Source organism: Bos mutus, chromosome 27 (genome assembly GCF_027580195.1).
Source record: "Bos mutus isolate GX-2022 chromosome 27, NWIPB_WYAK_1.1, whole genome shotgun sequence".
NCBI lineage: Eukaryota > Metazoa > Chordata > Mammalia > Artiodactyla > Bovidae > Bos > Bos mutus.
In genome coordinates, this window is record NC_091643.1 from 11,647,699 (window position 1) to 11,670,004 (window position 22,306).

At 46.3% G+C, this 22,306-nt stretch overlaps 1 protein-coding gene across 15 annotated transcripts in view; it reads right to left on the bottom strand.

Annotated features, from left to right (window-relative positions):
* The window catches only part of TACC1 (transforming acidic coiled-coil containing protein 1), a 130,654-nt gene that overhangs the window by 67,379 nt on the left and 40,969 nt on the right, over positions 1 to 22,306 (bottom strand). The window lies entirely within an intron of this gene.

The following is a 22,306-nucleotide window of genomic DNA, read 5'->3' on the forward strand; positions in this document are numbered from 1 at the left end:
TTCCAGGAATTCAGTTTAGGGATGGCGCCTCTCAGAGTCACCAATGCACCAAGCAAGACTGCCTCAACTTCATGATCTCCGTGCCTGGATAAAGGCATTTCTTATCCTACTCTTAATTTTCAGAGTTGCAGGTTCCCAAAGAAAGAGCAGCTCCAGAATTAAGAGCAAAGGCTGACACTGCCAGACAGCCGAAAGGCTGACACTGCCAGACAGCCGTCTTCCCCTGAAAGGGGTTGGCATAACATACTGTTGATGAATCATGACTGCCTTACACATTTTGATAACAAGAACAAAAGCAAAAACGATGCAAGATAAGGCCTGGCGGGTGGGTCTTAACCATAACAGAAGGGCAGGGGTTTGCCTGAAGTCTAGACAAGAGGGCTGGGGTGTCTGGATACTTTACAATTCATCCAGCTCCCAGAGATAAACACAACAGTTGCGATCATTCTGGAGACTACAAAGAAATAAGCAGGAGTTGTTTTTTTAGGTCTACATGAAATATGCCACAACAGTCTCCCACTGTTTGTATTTTTAGGTTTATGGCTCACCACACAACCCTTCAGATTATAAGGTTCCCCAGGTTCCTGGATCTGACACAAGCGTTTTGTTGCTTGGAAATGATATTGTCCACATATATCAGTGGGCTTCCCTGATGGCTCAGTGGGTAAAGAATCTGCCTGCAATGCAGGAGACATAGGAGATGTGGGTTCGATCCCTGGGTCAGGAAGATCCCCTGGCAGGGGAAATGGCAACCCACTCCAGTATTCTTGCCTGTAAAATCCCATGGACAGAGGAGCCTAGGGGGCTACAGTCCAGAGAGTCACAGAGAGTCGGACAGGACTGAGCAACTAAGCGTGCGCACACATATACATCACTAATTGTCATATACTAGGTCCTGTTCATTCTTACTCCTGAATGTTCTCGAATCCTTTCAGTTCAGTTCAGTCGCTGAGTCGTGTCTGACTCTGCGACCCCATGAACCGCAGCACGCCAGGCCTCCTTGTCCATCACCAACTCCCAGAGTCCACCCAAACCCATGTCCATTGAGTTGGTGATGCCATCCAGCTATCTCATCCTGTCGTCCCCTTCTCCTCCTGCCCTCAATCTTTCCCATCATCAGGGTCTTTTCAAATGAGTCAGCTTTTCTCATCAGGGGGCCAAAGTATTGGAGTCTCAGCTTCAACATCAGTCCGTCCAATGAACACCCAGGACTGATCTCCTTTAGGATGGACATTCCTCTGCAATTCCATTATGATTCCTGCAGTCCCCATTTTTCGTAGATCCTCTGTAAATGTCTCCCAACCGCTTCTGCCTCTGAGGGTTTTTCCAGCCCAGGTCACCCTTGCCTGGCTGATCTGTGACTCCTACTCTAACCTTGCTATTCCTGCTCTCCTCTGCTCCAGCCCTTTATAGTCGTAGCCATAGTCCCTACAGAATTTGTTCTGAACCTTTACTATGTCCAAGAATCATTTGTGGCTCTTCTTTAAAAATCCAAATCCAGGGGAGATCCTCGGTGGTCCCCCAGCTAAGACTCCAAGCTCTAGGTGCAGGGGAGCTGAGGTTCGATCCCTGGTCGTGGAACTAGATCGCACATGCCGCAACTGAGACCCAGTGCAGACAAATAAACATTAAAAAAAAAAAAAGCACTTGGACTGAAAAAAAATTTTTTTAATCCAAATCCAAAGTGCCCCAGCAGGTTCTAGAAATCTGTATTTTGACCGAGTGTCCTGGGGAATTTATTCCACAGGATAAATTTGGGAACGATGACTAGCTTGAGTTGACTAAATGTTGCTTCTGGAACAATTTCCCTTTAGCCTACAGTGTTTTACACACTCTTCCCCCTACCCCCACCCTGACCTCAAGCCCTCAGACCTTGAAGGTCCAAAGATACCAGCGCAGGTGTCTCCTCCGGGAATTCTCCCTGCTTTCTACCATCTCTATACCCTAAACATTCCTAGAGACTCTCAGTGTGGCTCAGTGGTAAAGCATCTGCCTGCTATTGTAGGAGACATGGGTTCAATCCCTGGGTTGGGAAGATCCCCCAGAGGAGGGCGTGGTAATCCACTCCAGTATTCTTGCCTAGAGAATCCCATTGACAGAGAAGCCTGGTGGGCTACAGTCCATGGGGTCGCAAAGAGTCGGGCACTACTGAGCGACTAAACAACTATTAATAGTTATCACCAGGGCAAGAGGCATACATCAGGATGTCCCAGGACATAAGGTCATCCTACACACTACACATAACATGTTTGTTTACATGTCTTTCCCACGTCTGAACCATAAGCTTCTAAACAGTAGGGGCCACATCGTAGTTATGATTTATTTTCGTTTGCCCAGAGATCAGTACCGGACCACACTGTCAGTAGGGTGTTGAATTAATGTGCAGAAAAGGAATATTCCAGTTTACAAAGAGACCTTCTAAGTTTGGCTACGGTGCCAGAAATTCCTAAAGCCTGACTCTTCTTGTCAAAATCAAGATTTTGAACCAGCCTACAACAGAAACCAGACAAGTGATGGCCCCAGCAAGACAAAAGCTTATACAGAAATTTCTTGAAATTGGAGAAACAAAAGCTCAGGTTTCTGAAAGTCTTTGCAAACTCCTGGACTTAATGGGAACAGCAATAAAGTAAGTATTCAATAGCTTGAATTAATTTTTTTGTCTAAAAGAACAAATAATGAGGCTGATACATCAGTTTTCCTATAACTCTGGAAAGAACGGGCAGTGTTTGACCAAGAAGGTAAATCAAATCACTTTGCTGCTACGCCCTTAGCTTCAAGGACTAGATGTCTGCAAATGGAATGTCTTTGTCTTGGAAATGACCGGAAGCACAGGAAGGGCCCATCTGTTCTCTTCCTTCCTCTGCTTCTTGCCCTTCACAGAAACTTTGGGTCAATACTCCATGAAAATCTAAAATGAAACTCCTTGAAACATCCATAGTGGTGGCCGGGGCAGACACACACACCTTGCCACTAATGAATGCCCCAGAGGAATCTGCGAAATGGGTCTCTTTGGTAAAAAATAGAATAATAATATAGTAAGCCAACTCCACACAGGCAAACAAACTATCCATTTGTATGGCACAGCTACTGGGAGAATGTCGGGGTTGGGGGGTGGCCGGAGGGGGGAGGTGGGGCTTCACCAGGAAGAATTCCTAAAGCTAATTAAGGTGGTGGTGGTTTAGTCCTTCAGTCAGGTTGCCCACCAGGCTCCTCAGTCCATGGGATTTTCCAGGCAAGAATACTGGAGTGGGTTGCCATGCCCTCCTCCGGGGGATTGTCCCGACCCAGGTCTCCTGCATTGCAGGTGATTCTTTACTGACTAAATCACCAGGGAAGCCCATTAAGGACTAGATCTCAACTCATACTGAACTTGATCGTGCAGTAGGGCAAGCAAACACAACTCCCTTCCTAGATAATGTGTCGGACATGACTTAGCAAGTAAACAATAACAACAAGTCTTTCACTCCAGAAGTATCGGAGCTGCGAGCAATCCACGCACAATGGGAACCCTTTTACAACAGAAGGAAGGAAAAACAGCTACTGTGGACAAAACCTTTTCCGACAGCCAGTGAAACGAGAAGGCCGTGTGTATGAGATGATGTCCTAGGAGAGGACGAGGGTGGCCCAGGGTGGCAACAGGGAAATCACAGAGTTGAGGTCACCACCAAGAGAAGAGAAAACGCAGGCCGGTGGGCAGGCAAACCCATCAACTTATCTGTATTTCCTAACAATTTACAAATTCGGTGAGCAAAAGAAACACCTAACTTCAAGATGAAATGCCAAACTGAGGGATTCCCAGGTGGCGCTAGAGGTAAAGAACCTGCCTGCCAATGCAGGAGATGCGGGAGACACGGCTCGATCCCTGGGTCGGGAAGATCCCCTGGAGGAGGACGTGGCAACCCACTCCAGTATTCTTGCCTGGAGAATCCCATGGACAGAGGAGCCTGGCGGGCTGCAGTCCATGGGGTCACACAGGGTTGGATGCGACTGAGCACACGCATGCCAGATTGGTGAATGTCATCAAACCGGAGGAGTGGCTCTAAAGGGCTGAGAAAAGGCACTGGCCCATATGACTTGAAACAGCTGATGGCAACCAAGTATAGATGACTCAGTAGATCCTTGACAGACCATCTCCCCTCCCCATCCTGCTTTTGAGAGCCACCTTGTTCACGGAACACACGACACAGTGGGGTGTTCCCGGTGCGTGCTCACTCCACCAGCCCCACCACTGGATGGTCTCGTCTCACCCCGCGCACTGAGCTAAACCCCCTCAACCCTTCTCTTTTGTCTTCTCGAATACAGAAGAGCAGAAGGTCTCTAAGATGCAATGACAACCGTACCTTACATAATCAAGTTTCCTCTGATCCCTACAACATTCTCCAGGAGTGGGGCAGGTTTTCTCATCCTCAATTTGCTGATGAGGTGACTGAAGCGGAAAAGGCAGTCACCGGCCTAAAACTGTGACACGGGGCTGACTCGGGAGCCTGGTCTCCTACCTTTCAGTACTCCTCTTGAAGAACGCAGAAAGCACTCGCAGCCACGTGGCGGCTTGAGATTCCATCAGTGGGACGCTCTACACAGCTTCTTGCCCCTGCTGCAGCCTTGGCTTCCTGCTTACCTGGCCAGGGCTACAAAGTCCCAACTAGGAGTACCTCACTCCACCCACAAAGAAATGCCATTGCCAACAATGGCATCTGAGGTATTCAAGTTAAGTTCAACATTACAGTCTTAAACCTTGCAAGATCCAATGTTCTCCTTTACCTGCAGGCTACAGAATCTCAAACTTCCCTCCAACATGTCCAAACCAGGTGACTTCTATTAACACTATGCGTTTATACCAAAAATTACATCCTAAAGAGAACCCTCTTTCTCATTTTTTTTAAAACAGAAAACCTGGATTTATGTCCACAGCTAAGATGCTTGAAGAGCTCCAGAAAGATGAAAAGGGATCCAGATTGCATCCATTAAAGACTTGGCCAAGCATCCCACCTAGGGGACTTGCTCAAAGACCCTTGTCCAGGCTCTGCTCCGGTGAACGACTCTCGTCAGATCCACTTTGTCGTTTATTTTGTCCTCTATCACTAGAGCAAAGTTTGACTTCCCTAGAAAGTATGTCATTCCGCCTAGATCACAATCAGACCTACTGGAGAACACGACAGAGTTACACCATGCCAGCTTTCAGAGAAGTGGGAAAAGGAACAGACATATGTTATGATGTTTACACACAACTGGTGTCGTGAAGGGGCTTCCCAGATGGCGCTAGTGGTAAAGAACCTGCCTGCCAATGCAGGAGACACAAGAGTCATGGGATCAGTCCTTAGGTCAGGAAGATCCCCTGGAGGAGGCCATGGCAACCCACTCCAGTACTCTTGCCTGGAGAATTCCATGGACAGAGGAGCCTGGTGGGCTACAGCCCATGGGGTCGCAAAGAGTCAGACACGACTGAAGCGACTTAGCATGCAGTGTCATGGGAGAACCCATTCTTGAGGTTTTCTGCTCATCCCCAGCAGATGTCATGACTATGTTTACTGACTTTATAAGAAAGTTCACTTTCCCTGGAATATAAAAGTACTAGAAAAACAGCAGTTGAGTACAAAAGATATAAACAGACTTGGGTCAATCAGTGCGTTCTATGCGAGGAAATAACCCAAGCATTGTCACTGATCCTTCACCAACTACCACAAATCTACAGTTGGAAACAAACACACAAGACCCACTGAGAGCAGTGAACTATCTTTAAATTCAGAAATACCTATCCTAATAGATAAAAGGTGTTTCCTGCTAAACAACATCACTGCAATTGCAGAGCCTGTTCAACAGGTATATCAGAATTACTGATTTAACACATTTTGTTTTCTTCTGTGGAACTTACATTTTTTTTAGAAGATGAAACATTAGAAAAGGTCAGAGAGCTCCAAGACAGAGAGCTTCACGCACAGAACCTTAGACAAGAAACCCATCTGAAATCCTAAGTTGTTTATGAGTTTAAGTTTCTAATAAACCACATTGCTCCAAATCTGAGAGATCTACTTTACTTCATGAACCTGTGAGGGGAGACTGGAATCGAAACTGGCTGGAGTGAAGGAGGCTGAAGGAATTTGGGAAACCTGGTTGCTGCTGCTAAGTCGCTTCAGTCGTGTCCGACTCTGTGCGACCCCATAGACAGCAGCCCACCAGGCTCCCCCGTCCCTGGGATTCTCCAGGCAAGAGTACTGGAGTGGGTTGCCATTTCCTTCTCCAATGCAGGAAAGTGAAAAGTGAAAGTGAAATCGCTCAGTTGTGTCTGACTCTTAGCGACCCCATGGATTGCAGCCTACCAGGCTCCTCTGCCCATGGGATTTTCCAGGCAAGAGTACTGGAGTGGGGTGTCATTGCCTTCTCTGAGGAAACCTGGGGAACCTAGGAAATCAAAATAGAATACCATTCCTTCTTCTGTTTTGATTCCCTCTCTTCTACCTTACCTCCAAAACAGAATAAACCTCCCCCAATAAACCTCTCCATCTATTAGACTAGAAGCTCATTGATCAGATGGCCTAGATTTTCCAAGATCATCCTGATGTCAAATATTCCATCCACCATCCTCATAAATACATGTCCCCATTTTCATTTATGAAACATTGTCACTAAGAAGTTAGAAGGTACAGGGACTTCCCTGGCGGTCCAGTGGCTAAGACTCTGGTCTCCCGATGCAGGAGGGCCTGGGTTCGATTCCCAGTCAGGAAACTAGACCCTGCACGCTGCAACTAAGATCGAAGTTCCCACGCGCCACTACAAGACTAAGACTTGGTGCAGCCAAATAAATAAATGCTGAAAAAAGAAGAAGAAAAGAATTAGAGAGTACAGGCTGGGAGGCACTTAGAAAGGGCAGCAGAGAGTCATTGTATAAAGGATGGGAGAAGGGTATGTACTCAGAAGAAAGAATAAAACCACATCAAGGTTTCCAGAGTAATTGGGAAACCCACTCCACCGAAAGGCTCACTCTGGACATGTGTGGGGATTTCATCACAGGACTTCATGTGCTTGTGGCTGAAAATCTCATGTTTCTCAAAGACAAAGATAGGAAGCTAAGAAGCAAATTCTGTGACATGGTATGCAGCCTCCTGTTACTTCTGGCTTTTATCCTTTTACAGTAAAAGTTTCACTGCCATAAGTTGGCTCTGAAAATACATGTGTGTGGAAATTCGAGGAAACTGTGTCCTTTTATATCTCTGTTACAGTACAAAGCAGGGAGAAGGGAAGTCTGTCCTTTCTGTGGGTGTTAAAATTTGTGACAGTGCCAAATATTAACACATTGCTCATCTTTCTCACTAATAAACACAAGCTAAGTGACTAGCTGAAAGTCAAGAAGGGGATTAGTTCTGCAAGACATCTAGAAACATTTACGCAGAAACAGGCATATCCTGGTTCTGTGAAACAGAACAAAAAGCCCAGAAAGGTAAGATATCTTACCTTGTCTTACAGGTAAGATACAAGAATTTGTTATATGATAGAGGGGAAGTTACAATACAGTGGGGAAGGGAAGATGACTTAATACGTGGTTGAAGGACTAATTGGTTGGCAATGGGAAAAGGATCACATTCAACCCTTACCTCACAGCATATACCAGGATAAATTCCAGATGGATTAGATGGCTGAATAGTACAAATCAAACCACGGGGAGAAAACCATCAAGAAGCAACAGAATCTGCCAGAGCTCTGTCAGAAGGCTGACTGTCCAAACTTCGGAGTAATTAACAAAACACACAAAATAATGATTGGAGATTTGGCTCCATAAGAAAAGGAAAACTCCTAATGTCTGCCTTCAAATTAAAAGGCAAATCAAGACACATTCCTGGTGGTTGAGTGGTTAAGAATCGGCCTTACAATGCTGAGGACGAAGGTTCAGTCCCTAATTGGGGAACTGAGATCTCACAGCCATGGGGCAACTAAGCCCACACACCACTAGAGAATCCACACAGGAAAAGACCCAACGCAGCCGAATAAATAAATACACATTGAAAGGCAAATCGACAGGCTGAGGAAAATAGTGGCAAACCAGGGCTGGCACTGTCATTATCTAAGGAACTCAGTAAGAGCTCCCCTCTCTCCTCCTCTGAGCACTCACTTCTTTCTAGCAATCCTGTCTGAATGTTTTTCTACTCTGAAGAGATCACAGCATAATAAACAAAAATCCACCAAGTTTGCAGGCTCACGGACACCCCCATATTTACTCTCAAAGGAAGGCGCCCCCTTAGAGGCCTTTCCCAGCATTGGTTCTTAACCTCTCGACCACCAGGGATGTCTCTTGATGAGTTGGTGAGTTCTTTACCAGAATTTTCTGGTAAACCACAACAGTATTCCCTTAAACTGCCAAGGGAAACTAACATTCATGAGAAACTGGGCTAAATTCTGGTACATTACTGGTGCTGCCCTCTCTACTCTGAATCCCACTAGTGGCCTCTAGATGGGATCCTGGAAAAACTGGCAGAAGCCACCCAAGGGTGGCAGTTCTCACCAGAGTCAGCTCTTCCAGATGTGCCTAGAATATCTTTTAAAAAATCTGTTTCTTTATTTGTGGCTGTGCTGGGTCTTCGTTGCTGCACGTGGGCTTTCTCTAGTCGAAGCCAGAGGGGGCTCCTCTCTAGGTGCGGTGCACGAGCTTCTCATGGCACTGGCTCTTGCTGAAGAGCCCCGGCTCTAGGGCGCATGGGCTCAGTAGTCGGGCACAGGCTTGGGTGCCCCATGGAATCTCCCCAGATCACGGAGAGAACTCGTGTCCCCTGCACTGCAGGTGGATTCTTAACCACTGGGCCACCAGGGAAGTCCAAAAATAAAATGCCTTCTGTGCCCTCTTTGGAGGTCCCTCTTGAATCCAAGCGGTTGTTCAGTACTGTCAGAAATATTTACTGTTTGTCCCGGTGACAGCTACGAAGTATCTCTGTGGTCAGAAACTGGCCACATTGCAGAGCCTGATAGAAAAACTTTTAGGCCTGCTTCCCTAAAATAAAACTATGTGCTCAGAGGGAAAGAAAAACCTTCTAAAGCCCCTGTAAAAGGATTTATAGGTGGATCGACCTATCATTTAAGTCGCAGCCCAAATCCTCAGGAATTAAAAGCAACTGTCCTTCTCTCACATATCTTTGAAAAACCAGAAATTCTGTTCCAGCAACTCTTATTTAGGTCATCTCTTTAAAATACCAACTTCAAGGAGCCGATTCTTATCAGAAGGAAAACAGAAGGGATAAAAGGTATTTTGAAACTTAGGCAACTGAAAACTCCTAAAGGTCTTCTCCATAAATATTAATAAAAAGCTTTAGCCATCTGAACAGGTCACCTTAGGTTACTGCAGCTGTTAGAAATATAATTTGGATCCAATCTCTTTTATACTACCTGATTCGTGGCTAAATCTTTCAACAACAGCTATAAGGTCTCTGTTGGCCTCTGTCTGTGTGTGTGTATGTCTGTGTCTATGTACATGTGTTGTATGGTACTATCCACCTTCAGATGGTATTGCTGAAATTAACTTGTAGAAGAGCTCTAATTGGCTTGAAGAGAATAAAGCACTTGTATATATGAAGGATACCTACAACTTTCAGACATATGATAGAAACTAACTTAAATATTTTTCAGGTTTACTTGATCTGAGAAAATCTTTGGTAAATAAAGTCTAGTTTAAATTTGTTGGATAGGTATGTCTTCAGAATTATCAGCATTAAAATAATGCCAAAGCACATTATCCTAGTTGGGTTCATTGGTTAAAAAAAAGTTCACGTTATCTCTGTTATGAAATTTGTCAGCAAGAAAAATAGCTTGGGATGATGGCTGATTTTGTCAAAACATCTTATGAAAGTTTTGTGTTTAGTCTAAACATACTTATTGAGAACAGGAGAAATAAATAAGACACTGCAGAATAAAATTTTTATGTGAACTTTTGAAATAATTTCCCCAAATCTTTTTGGTAACCTGAACCTTAAAGTTTTGCCAAGTTAAATTAAATGGTGGATAGTTATCAAATATCTAAATCATTTCCAAATAAGACAAAATAATTATTGAACACAGATTTGTCCATTTGGGGATTTCCTCTACAAAGGAACTAAAGATATTTGGGTTTATTAGTAAACATGTTTTGTGCCACACTGAAAAATTTACTATGAGAACACGTTTCTACAAATTATAGAAAGCATTTATACACAGAAACATACACAGAGTATTTACAAATTCACCAGGCCACAAAATGCTAATATGAAAGGTTCCCAATTGTTTATCACTTTATTTTCACTAAAAATTAAGGTTTTTAGCAGCCATGAAATTAAAAGATGCTTGCTCCTTGGAAAGAAAGCTATGACAAACCTAGACAGCATATTAAAAAGTTGGGACACTACTTTGCCGACAAAGGTCCATATAGCCAATGTTATGGTTTTTCCATACAGGTGAGAATTGGACCACAAAGAAGGCTAAGAGATGAAAAATTGATGCTTTTGAACTGTGGTGCTGGAGAAGACTCTGAGAGTCCCTTGGACTGCAAGGAGATCAAACCAGTCAATCCTAATGGAAATCAACCCTGAATATTCACTGGAAGGACTTATGCTGAAGCTGAAGTTCCAATACTTTGGCCACCTAATGTGAAGAGTTGACTCATTAGAAAAGACCCTGATACTGGGAAAGACTGAGGGCAGAAGGAAAGGCGGGTGACAGAGGATGAGACGGTTGGATGGCATCACTGACTCAATGGACATGAGTTTGAACAAACTCTGGGAGATGGTGAAGGACAGGGAAGCCTGGCATGAGGCAGTTCATGGGGTCGCAAAGAGCTGGACACAACTTATCGACTGAACAACAAAGAAAATCATTGCCTGACAGGCTCAGGAACCCCAGGATATTGAAAAGAGAGGAATTCACTCAAACTACAGGTATTATAGATAAACGCTCACTCCTTCAGTGGAGTCCTTCTTTTACTTGATTTTGATTGGTTTGTATAATGGGGACCATGGCTCCAAAATGCACTCCAAACAGGAAATTTTCCTGTTTGTAATCATCATAGTAGTCTCCCTGTCGTGCTGTATTGTCTCAAAAGGATTAAATGTATGTTCATAGCCACTAACCACCAAGCAAATGATCTCCCTAAGAGTGGAAGGCCAGAAAAGGAATGAAGAAAATGACCAACCGAAAAACTGTGAGCCTGAAGTTACAACCTGTAAATACCACATGGAGAATCAACAGAAACTGAGAACTTGAGAACAGTAGCTGAGAGTGGCACTAACACCTTAAATTTTTACACGTTTCCCAGTGACAAATGGGCTTCCCTGGTGGCTCAGACAGTAAAGAATCTGCCTGCAATGCAGGACACCTGGGCTTGATCTCCCTGGTCCGGAAAGACCTCCTGGAGAAGGGAATGGCCACCAACTCCAGTATCTTGCCTGGAGAATTCCATGGACAGAGGAGTCTGGTGGGCTACAGTCTATGGGGTCACAAACAGTCAGACAGGACTGAGTGACTTTCAGGGTCTGATCAAAAGGGGGAACTGTTCAAAAAAAGACAACAGGCCCAAATGGAGTCACTTGTGCTAAGCCTACCATGCCAAATGGAGACTTAATACCTAACCTGATTGCAGTTTCAGCCTCTCGCAGGAATATGATCTTAACCAGACAGTCTGGAATTCCCTGGTCAGCACTAGGGATGTAAATGCCTCATAGCCCCCTACAGTTAGCCCCCCACAGGGAAGTGATCTTGCCTGAAAATGACCCACTCTTTGCTAGTTCCTATCTCCTTCCCTTCTGTCCATAAAAGCCTTTCATTTTATGCAGCTCCAGGGAACTCTTTCCTATTTGCTCCATAGGATGCTGCTTGATTCTTGGCTCATAGAATAAAGCCAATTTGATCTTTCAATTGACTTGCTTGAATTGTTTTCTAACACTCCCGTTAGGATGGTTTCTTCCAGGAAACCATGTTGCTGAGGCAGATGGCACTATTGGGAGCCTTTCTTCCCATCTGGGAAAAAAAGTGGGAAACGTGGTGGGGCTCTGCGGAGGAAGGTGGAAACGGAGCAGGCTGCCAAAGCCCCGTTTTGTGAAGCAGGAAGCTTAGGAATTTGGGAGGCGGGGGTGGGGGGTGCTCTTTTGAAGAAAATTACCAAAGGACTTTACAAACAGAATGCCAGAGCCCCTCTGGAGACCAAGGAGGGGCCGCATAACTGAGGAGTCTTGAAGTTCAAGCTTCATTAGCCTCATGGTAAATTCAAACTGGTAAGTGGAAATATTGATACATTGAGGGAAAGGAAGGTTGGATACTGGACAAGGATATTATCTTGTTCGGGGGGATTTCCTTGAAAATAATGTTTTTTATAAATCCGGAAATACTATATAATAAATATGAGAATCTTATCCCAATTCAAAGACTAAACTAATAACTGGCTTCCCTGGTGGCTCAGTGGTAAAGAATCCGCCTGCAGTGTAGGAGCCACAGGAGATGCGGGTTCAATCCCTGGGTCAGGAAGATTCCCCTCGAGAAGGAAATGGCGACCCACTCCAGTATTCTTGCCTGGAGAGTTCCATGGACAGAGGAGCCTGGCAGGTTAAGTCCATGGGGTCTCAAAGAGTCGGATATGACTGAGTGACTCAACAACAACAACAAAATAACTGGCTGATACTCTATAAATGAATTAATCATTGTTAGCCTTTGTTTGTAACACTAACTGGTGTTAGCGATGATTTTCAGCATGTGCGTGCTCAGTCGCTCAGTCACGTTGGACTCTTTGCGACCCCATGGACTGTAACCTGCCAGGCTCCTCTATCCATAGAGTTCTCCAGGCAAGAGATTCTCCTCCATCTGTGGGATCCTCCAGGCAGGAATACTGGAGTGGGTTGCCATTTACTCCTCCAGGGGATCTTCCTGACCTAGGGATAGTACCGGTGTCTCCAGCATCTCCTGCGTTGATTGGCAGGAGTAGTCTTTTACCACTGAGCCGCCTGGGAAGCCTGACGATTTTCAGCACTCACCCAACAAAGGATTTCCTTAGTATTTTCTTCTTCTTTATTTTTTTTTAATTTTAACTTTTTGACTAAGCCATGTGGCATGTGGGATCTTAACTCCCTGACTAGGGATCAAACTCTCACCCCCTGCATTGGAAGCACAGAGACTCAACCATTGTACTGCAAGGGCAGTCCCTAGAAACTATTTTCGTATGGACTCATAATTAGTAAAAAAAAAAATATATATATATATATATATTACATATATATATATATATATATCATGCTCCATGGCTTACAGGATCTTAGTTTCCTGACCAGGGACTGAACCGGGGCCCTCAGCAGTGAAAGTGCAGAGTCATAACCACTGGACTTCCAGGGAACTCCCAGGATATCTTGTTAAAATTATCTTACAAAACTAGTGTAAGCAAGGTTACCCTTACTGCTCCTTTCGGCACCTCACCACATATGATACAGTAAGATCATATGTATTTTCTATTTCCTTTGGTCGAGGTACAGCTGGCTGCTGAGTAGAATGTATTTGTTATCAGTTGTTTCCTGAACTAACAAGTCACTGACTCCCAGCCTAGGCATGCACCCCAGATCTCGCAGAACCACAGGAAGTCTTAGCTGGAAAGGCCCTTTGCCAAAGATCACTGGGCCCAGTATCCTGGTTTTCAGACAGGCAGGTGAGTCCTTGGTGTTAAGGAGTACGTCGAGGAGTACCAGGCACCAAAGTCTGCGTGGCTGAGACTCAGACCTCTTGGGGGGGACATCTGAATTCTAAGCTTTCTCCCCAACCCTGAAGGATGTTATAGGGAAGCAAAATTCACTACCCTAAAATGTCTCTTTGGCGTGTGGATTACTTTAAGGTGAAAACAATCAAGGCCCCAAAACTCAGGAAGAAATTCTGACCTTCCCCCAACTGATTAAAACCATTCAGATAGGGAGTTCCCTGGAGGCCCAGTAGTAAAGAATCTGCCGGCCAATGAAGAGGACACAGGTTTGATCCCTGGTTGGGAAAGATGCCACAGGCCGGGAGCAACTAAGCCCGTTCACCACAACTCCTGAGCCAGCACTCTGAAGATCCAGAGCCATAACTACTGAGCCTGCGCTCCCCAGAGCCCATGCTTCACAACAAGAGAAGCCTGTGCATCGCAACTAGAGAGCGGCCCCCGCTTGCTGCGACTAGAGAAAGCTGCAAGCAGCAGGGAAGACCCAGTGCAGCCAAAAATAAACAAATAAAATTATTTTTAAAAAAATCAAATAGAGGTCCTCTTCCCAGGATAGAGCTGTCATCAGGGTCATCTGCAGAGTGGGCTCAGTGTGGAAGGGACAGGCCATAAGACCAGGGTCCTCTCTGGGTCCCAGTGTCTCCACAGGCCCAGCACACAGTTGCTTACCAAACATTTGCTTTTCCACCTTGATGTGAATTTCCTTCCTGATGTGAATTTCCTTCCATCCCTCTAAAGTCCCAAAACATTACCTCCAACATCCTCTCTCATCTTCAGCTGAAGGTGGTATATAAGGTGAGGGTTTCTGCCACTTTGGTGAGTGACTCAGTTTTCCTGGGTCTCTTCCATGGACATATATTATTGAACTTTTGTTTGATTTTCTCCCGTTCATCAGTCTTGCTGGTGGTTTAGTCGCCCGGTCGTGTCTGACTCTTTGAGACCCCATGGACTGTAGCCCGCCAGACTCCTCTGTCCATGGGATTTTCCAGGCAGGAATACTGAAGTGGATTGCCATTTCCTTCTCCAGGAGATCTTCCCCACCCAGGGATTGAACCTGGGCCTCCTGTATTGCAGGCAGATTCTTTACCAACAGAGCTACCAGGGAAGCCCTTATGTCCATTTAATTCCTAGACTAGCTAGAAGAACCCTGAAGGGCAGAGGAAAATATCCTCCTCCCCAACAATGTACACAGATGACCTGAGCAACAGAGATACAACATCTCCCTAAATTCACCTTGTTTGAGAAGGCAACATGAACTGTTTAATAAAGAAAAGGAAGGGACTTCCCTAGTGGGCCAGTGGCTAAGAACCTTCCTTCCAATGCAGGGGATGCGGGTTGGATCCCTGGCTGCGGAACTAAGATCCTGTATGTTGTGGAGCAACTACTGAGCCCGTGCCACAAGGAGAGAGCCCATGCCACAACGAGAGAGGCCACTCACCGCAACTAAGACCTGATGCAGCCAGAGAAATAATTTTTTTTTTAAAGTACACTTAAAAAAAAAGGAAGAAGGAACTTCTCCGGTTGTCCAGTGGCTGGGACTCCACACTCTCAGTGCATGGGGCCTGGGTTTGATCCCTGATCAGGAAACTAGATCACACACGACACACCTAAGATGGAAGATCTTGTGTGCCACAACTAAGATGAGGCATGGCCAAATAAATATTGAAAAAAAAAACCCCAAAAACCCAAACACTGTCAAGGCTGGGCAGAATCTCTGGAGGTGGTCTCAGGACATGAGTCCACCTCCTCCCTGCAACTGTCGGCTTTTCTGATCAAAGCACCTTTCCTTTCTATTGACACTTGCCTCCTGAATTATTGGCTTGTGAGTGGCGTGCAGCCGAACCTGAGTTCTGTAAGAATTCCTTCCTTCAGTTATGCCACACACTTTACAAATGCCCAGGCAGACCCAATTCTTGCCCTCACGGAATCTGCACAGTGGTGCATTCGGTAAGCAAAGAAAGTAACTTATTAGTTGTCATGGGTGATGTATAAGGAAAGTGCAGGACCTCCCAGAGAGGCCCAGGAGGCTGAGGAGGGGGGACGAGTGGGGATGAATCAGGGAGCCGGGGAGGCTGCTCTGAGGACCAGCTGAGGGCTGTGTGGCCAGCAGACCCGGCTCGGCAGCAAGCGGGACTTAAGCCAAGTGACTGGGGGGAAGATCCTCGAACATCAAGGAGCACAGTCTTTGAAACGGTGGATTCCGGATGGCACAGAAAAATACAAGGAAGAAAGGAAAACTCACCCAGAGTTCTGTTTCTGGCTGAACAGCCAACTGTTAAAATGATGGTGAGCAACACCCCCGTTTTTATCTTTTTCTTAAAGCAACTTTTATACTTGGAATGAAATTATTTCTATTTTCCCACTTACTGTCTTTCCCAACCAGAAGTGTGTTCTGTGAACACAAAGCATCTTGTCTACCTTGTTTTATTTGCTCTGTAATATGTGGCGACTGGATGAACAGACAGAAACCTCCCAAATCACACTTGTTTCCTACAGGCAAGCATGTACTATGAGCATGGATGGACAGATAAGCAGACAAGACAGATGAGCAGTTAAACAGACAACAGACAGACAGATGGGTACTTTTAAACAAATGAAATTTAAATATACATATTGAGGGGATATATTTATATGTATGGGCTTCCCCTGTGGCTCAGCAGTAAAGAAACCTCCTGCAATGCAGGAGACACAGGAGACTCAGGTTCGATCCCTGGGTCGGGAAGATCCCCTGGAACAGGGCATGGCAACCCACTTCAGTATTCTTGTCTAGGAAATCCCATAGACAGAGGAGCCTGGCAGGCTACAGTCCATGGGGTCACAAAGAGTTGGACACGACTGAAGTGACTAAGCACACACTTGTATACTTACAGCTGATTCACATTGTTGTACAATAGAAACTAACACGACACTGCAAAGCAATTATCCTCCAATTAAGAAATGTGTTTGTGTTTAGTCGCTCAGTCGTGTCCGACTCTGTGACCCCATGGACTGTAGCCCACCAGACTCCCCTGTCCATGGGATTCTCCAGGCAAGAATACTGGAGTGGGCTGCCATGCCCTCCTCCGGGGGATGTTTCTGATGCAGAGACTGAACCTGCACCTCTTACATCTCCTAAGATAAACCATAATGGAAAAAAATATTTTTTAAATGTATTAAAAAATAAATGTACTGTTCTGTTAGAGGTAAGGGCTTATTCCCAGCATCTCCTGTTTTCATCACAAGCTCTGCTCCCAAAGGGAGGAAGTGGAATTCAGGCAGTGGGGCCAAGACCCTTCCTGACCCAGCAGAGCCCACGCTCTCATCTCCTCTCATCCGCATAACAAGCCTTGGTGTGTCTATGTGATTTACAAAACTTGCTCCCTGTGGAGGGATGTTTAGGCGGTTCACTGTTCCTCCTTACAAAGGAAACTGGGATGAATAACACATCTTCTCCCGTGTACAGGATTACTTCCTAGAGTTAAAACTCCAGATCGCATTTTGTACCTGGAGACACAGAGCCCGACTGCCCACCAGCAAGGCTGTACTGATTCACAGTTTTAAACAGCAGAGTAGGGAACAGCCCTTTCCCTAAATCCTCACCCAGGCCACGTCAGTCCATCTTCTAAAATCCTGGCAACTGGGGAGGAAGGCGATGCTTTATCTGAACACATTTGATTATCCGTGAAGTCTGAACATCTTGTCCTGTATTTACTGAAATGCTGGCAGACTTTCTTCCTTTTCTTCATTTGTTTTTTTTTGGTAAGTGGAGTGTTTCAATCCTTTGCCTGAAGTTAGTAAAATGAAGGGGGGAGGGGTCCCTGACCAGGCAGCATCATCACCTGGGAATTAGAAATGCAAATTCCCATGCCCCACGCTGGACTTGTCGAATCAGAAACTCTGGTCCTGGGTCATCCAGTGGACGACCACTCTGGATGGACACTGAAATGCCTTCAATCGTTGGGATTTCAGTCACACTAGACTCTCATTCTTTGTACAGGAAACATGTCCCTAACTTCTAAACTGGAGACACAAACCTTTTTGATCAACAGCATACTCAACATCTCCTCCTTAAATCAGTATTTAAGGACCTTTAGTCCAGAAGATTCTGTAGATAATTAATTAAGACCCTGGTGGCTCAGCGGTAGCGACCCATCCCTGGGTCGGGAAGATCCCCTAGAGAAGGAAATGGCAACCCACTCCAGTATTCTTGCCTGGAGAATTCCATGGACAGGGAGTCTGATGGGCTACAGCCCATGGGGTCGCAAAAAGCTCGACTCGACTTAGCAACTAAATCACCACCACCATATAGCACAGGGAACTCTTTTCAATACTCTATACAGGGTTGAAATCTAAAACGGAGTGGATATATGTATATCCAAGTCTGATTCACTTGGCTGTACATTTGAAACTAACACAACACTGTAAATCAACCACACTCCAATAAAAACTTTTTAAAAAAGAGAGAGACTGTGAATTAACACCACAAAACTCACCTAACTCACAACAGCCAAGTCAACGCTGAGAAGGGACTCCCTGTTCTCATCTGCCCAGCATGGGTCCCCTTTTTTGAGCCACAATCTGTATTGTCTCTGACCCTCCACTCTCAGGACCTGTGGTCTGGCTCTAGTACAGGGCTGGGAAAGTGACTCAGGTCTGACTCAATACCACCTCCTCCCACTCTCCCCAGTCCTCCCACCCCGACAGCTCAGCTCCCCCAAGGGCCCGGGACCCGAGCCCGTCGAAGGTTTATGTGTCCTGGGCGACCTCTCTCAACTCTTCCGTCACTACCCCTCCTACTTCCTACAGCAAACCCAGGCCCTTCTGCAGGATTCCCAAGGGAGAGAGGGTGTGCTGACCACTGCCCAGAGGGGCCGCTTGCATCCCTGGGGGACAGGGGATGTTGTTGAGCTCATTTCAGCCGTATTTCGGGACCGGACATGCAGAAACGTGACTCTGTGCTGGGATCAGCCACCAGGATGGGCATTTCCATTAGTCACCAGCCTCCTGGGTCCATAATCCCTCTATTTGAGACGCTCCATAAGCCTTCAGCAGCGACAGCTGGCAGACACATTTCCCAGCCTGGTGGGTGCCGAGGTGGATACGTGGAGACCGCGTGGCAACATTCCTCAGCCTCACTCTAGGGCTCCCGGTACGTCTGTCGGGGAAAGCTCAGTCTCGGACGTTCCCAGAACTGCCACCCTCGCCAACACCATCAAGGGCCAAATGCACAGAACTTCCCCAACTCAGAGACATCACCTGCCCTGTGCTGGGACCTTTACTTTTTCCCTTTGGATGCTGATTGCTGTTGTTGTTGTTGTTCTCAAATAAGATATTCAGGATGGTTTTATCTCTGCGTCCACACTTTGATGAAACTGACTTGCTCAAGAACGTCTGTGGAGCAGACCCAGGGCCCCGCTGGTAGTCTCGGAACTCCAGACACATAAAGCAGACACGTAACAGACCACACAGCGCGAGGAACTGATGTGTTGCACACACTTGAGTGATGCAAGTGCAGGAGAGCTCCAGGCTGACCAAAAAAGGAAGTGACATGATTCACCTTCCATAGACGGCTTTCGGCCGCATGAGGGACGATGTGTGCGGATAGGCAGTGAGGAGGGGCCCCGGGCCGGGGAGATGCGGGCCCCGGGAGAGAGTTTCAGGCTGGTGAACAAGGACGCCTCAGAAACCCCCCTCCGTGCTTTGTAAAGAAAGAACTCAGGATTTGATGGGTCAGTGGGGTGTTCACGCTCCGCACCAGACTCACCACTGACCTTCAGCCCAGCGGGGAAGCCGCGCCTCCTGACATCTGTGTGAAAGGGTCACCGCTTCGTGACAAAGGACTCGCCAGCAAGTCTGGGCCGGCACCACTGGGACTCCACACACACACACACACACACACAATCACAAACACACCCCACACACACATATCTGTACACACCCACACACAAGCACACACCTACACACAATCACACACACCCCACACACACAGACACACACCTTCACAACACACACCACACATATACATACACGCCCACTCACCCTCACAACATCCCACATAAACTCACACACACCGCACATAAATACACAGTCAAACGCACACCCCACACACATATACATACATACCTCTCACATATAATCATACACACACACCACACATACACATACATTCACCTCCTACACAGTCACACACACATCCCCATATACATATCCCCCATTTACAATCTCACACGCACACACACACAGACGCACACACACACCTTCACAACACACACATACACCTCACATATATATATTCACCCACACAGTCACACACACACACCACACATATATGTACACACCCACACACCCTCACAACATCCCACATAAACTCACACATACCACACATACACACTCACAGTCACACACACCCCACACATTTATATACACACACTTCCCACACATAGTCACACACACACACACACACTACACATACACTCACCTCCTACACACTACAGTCACACACACATCCCACATATACGCACACACCTACACACAAACACACACCGCCACACAGACACGCACACACACCTTCACAACACACACACACACCTCACATATATATATATTCAGCCACACATAGTCACACACGCACACCCCACTCAAGCATCTCAGTCCCAAACACAAAACCGTCCCCAGTCGCACTAACCATCCAAACAGGGGTATGGAATCAACCAAACAAAACAGACAATTGTCATGGATGAAAAACAACTTTTCCTTAAAAGAAAAAGGCCTTGAACTGGGCAAAGATTGCTGAATGGGAAACACAAGACGAATTTGAAAGTGTAAGGCAAAAAAAAGTGAGAAAAAGGCACGTTGGAAGAGCCAGTCAAGTCCTAGAACTCTGAAGAGTAGTCTCTGAAGAGTAGTCCTTGAAGCTGGAATGACCCGGGCTGTCATTGTTGAATGCTGAAGGGGACACCGTGACCTGTGAGGTGGGCGGGTCTCCCCCTTTCCGAGGATGAAACCGTACTCCACAGTAGCCACCAGGGGGCGTCAGAAAACTCTGTTACACATTCAATCAGCAAATTTTTTTGAAGGGCATTTCTTTCTGCTTTGTTTTTCTATCCATCAAAAGGTCACAGTGAGCCCCGTCTGAGTCCAACCCTGGGTGTTTATACTGCAGTTCAACCAGTGGACAATGGGAAAGAGGGGGAAAACTTCCACAAAAAATATGCTCTGAACCACGCAATTTGGAGGAGTGATGAGAAATAACACACTCCGGAGAGGTGGATCCCAGCCAGCAGGAGGAAATGGAAATATCAAAACCCTCAGGTTCATCCTCCCCTGCTCCCTAGTCTGTTTCCTTTTCCCCTACATATACATGTAAGCTAGCATCCTTAAGACTCTCTGGTTTTTATCCCACCAGGCCAAGGAGCCGGCTAAAGACGGCCTGGTCACCTCTGGCCAACCAAGGCCAGACGCTAAGCACATGGTGGCTGGTGCCCCCTGGTGGGAGAACTAGAGAACAGCACCCTTTACCGGGCTAGAGGCCGGTGGACAACAGGTGAAGTCCATTGAGGACCTCTGTCTCCTCCGGCCCGCCAGCCACTCCTGAAATGCGGACGCATCTCTCAGTTCTAATCCTGTCCTCAATAGAACCTGCCAAGCCCCAGGTATCACCTGTAAAGGTGGCCCGTGTTATTCACAACTTGTTCCCCCAAATATCCATCAGCGGACATTTCACAGGAATCATGGCTTCACCCGTGGTGGAACCAGAGAATCACGGATCAAAAGAGGCAAAGGAGGCAACTGGGGAAGAGACAGAGACAAGACACCACTGGACTCAGAAATGCCAGGAAGGTGATATCCAGCGGGAAAAACATCAGTCCTCTTCCCACCATTATGTCCGGCCCAAGCCTTCCGAGTTTTGTTTCCTCAAGCCCCTACTTAAGAACAGTTTTGAGGTTGCCATAGAAACATAACATTTTGCAGTTGTTAGGCAAGAAGACTCGCAGATGAAAATAATTCAGCAAAGAAACCCCAGAGAGGCGTTCTAGCCGCCCTGTGTAAATGCAACACAGTGTTTGGGTATTTGTCTACAGAATGGGCTGTATTTTTCAAACATTTACTTTTCTCAAATATTTACTTTCCTGAAATTGTGTTATCAGTAGGGAGAGACCCATAAAGACTTATTTTCTAGCATATAAACAGAAGCCTGAGCTGGTTAATAATTTGCTCCACGGTAGACCCACTCCGGAAACGACCAGTAATCGTTTCCTTTCAGCCAGGTTCACTTGAATTCTGCCAGCTCTGCAGCCTTAGTTTCTGAACTTTTCCAAGCCTCAGTTTACTCATCCGTAAAATGGAGGTAACAGGTCTACTTCACAGGGTCCCTGAAAGGATGAAACGAGCTAATGCCTAGGCCTCAGGATCTCTGACTCTCGTAACTTTTCTGTACTGTTTGTTGTTGTTGTTCGGTCGCTCAGTTGTGTCTGACTCTTTTGCAACCCCATGGACTGTAGCCTGCCAGGCTCCTCTGCCCATGGGATTTCTCGGGCAAGAATACTGGGGTGTGTTGCCAGCCAGCCACTCCTCCTCCAGGGGATCTTCCTGACCCAGGAATCAAACTCACATCCCCTGCACTGGCAGGCAGATTCTTCACTACTG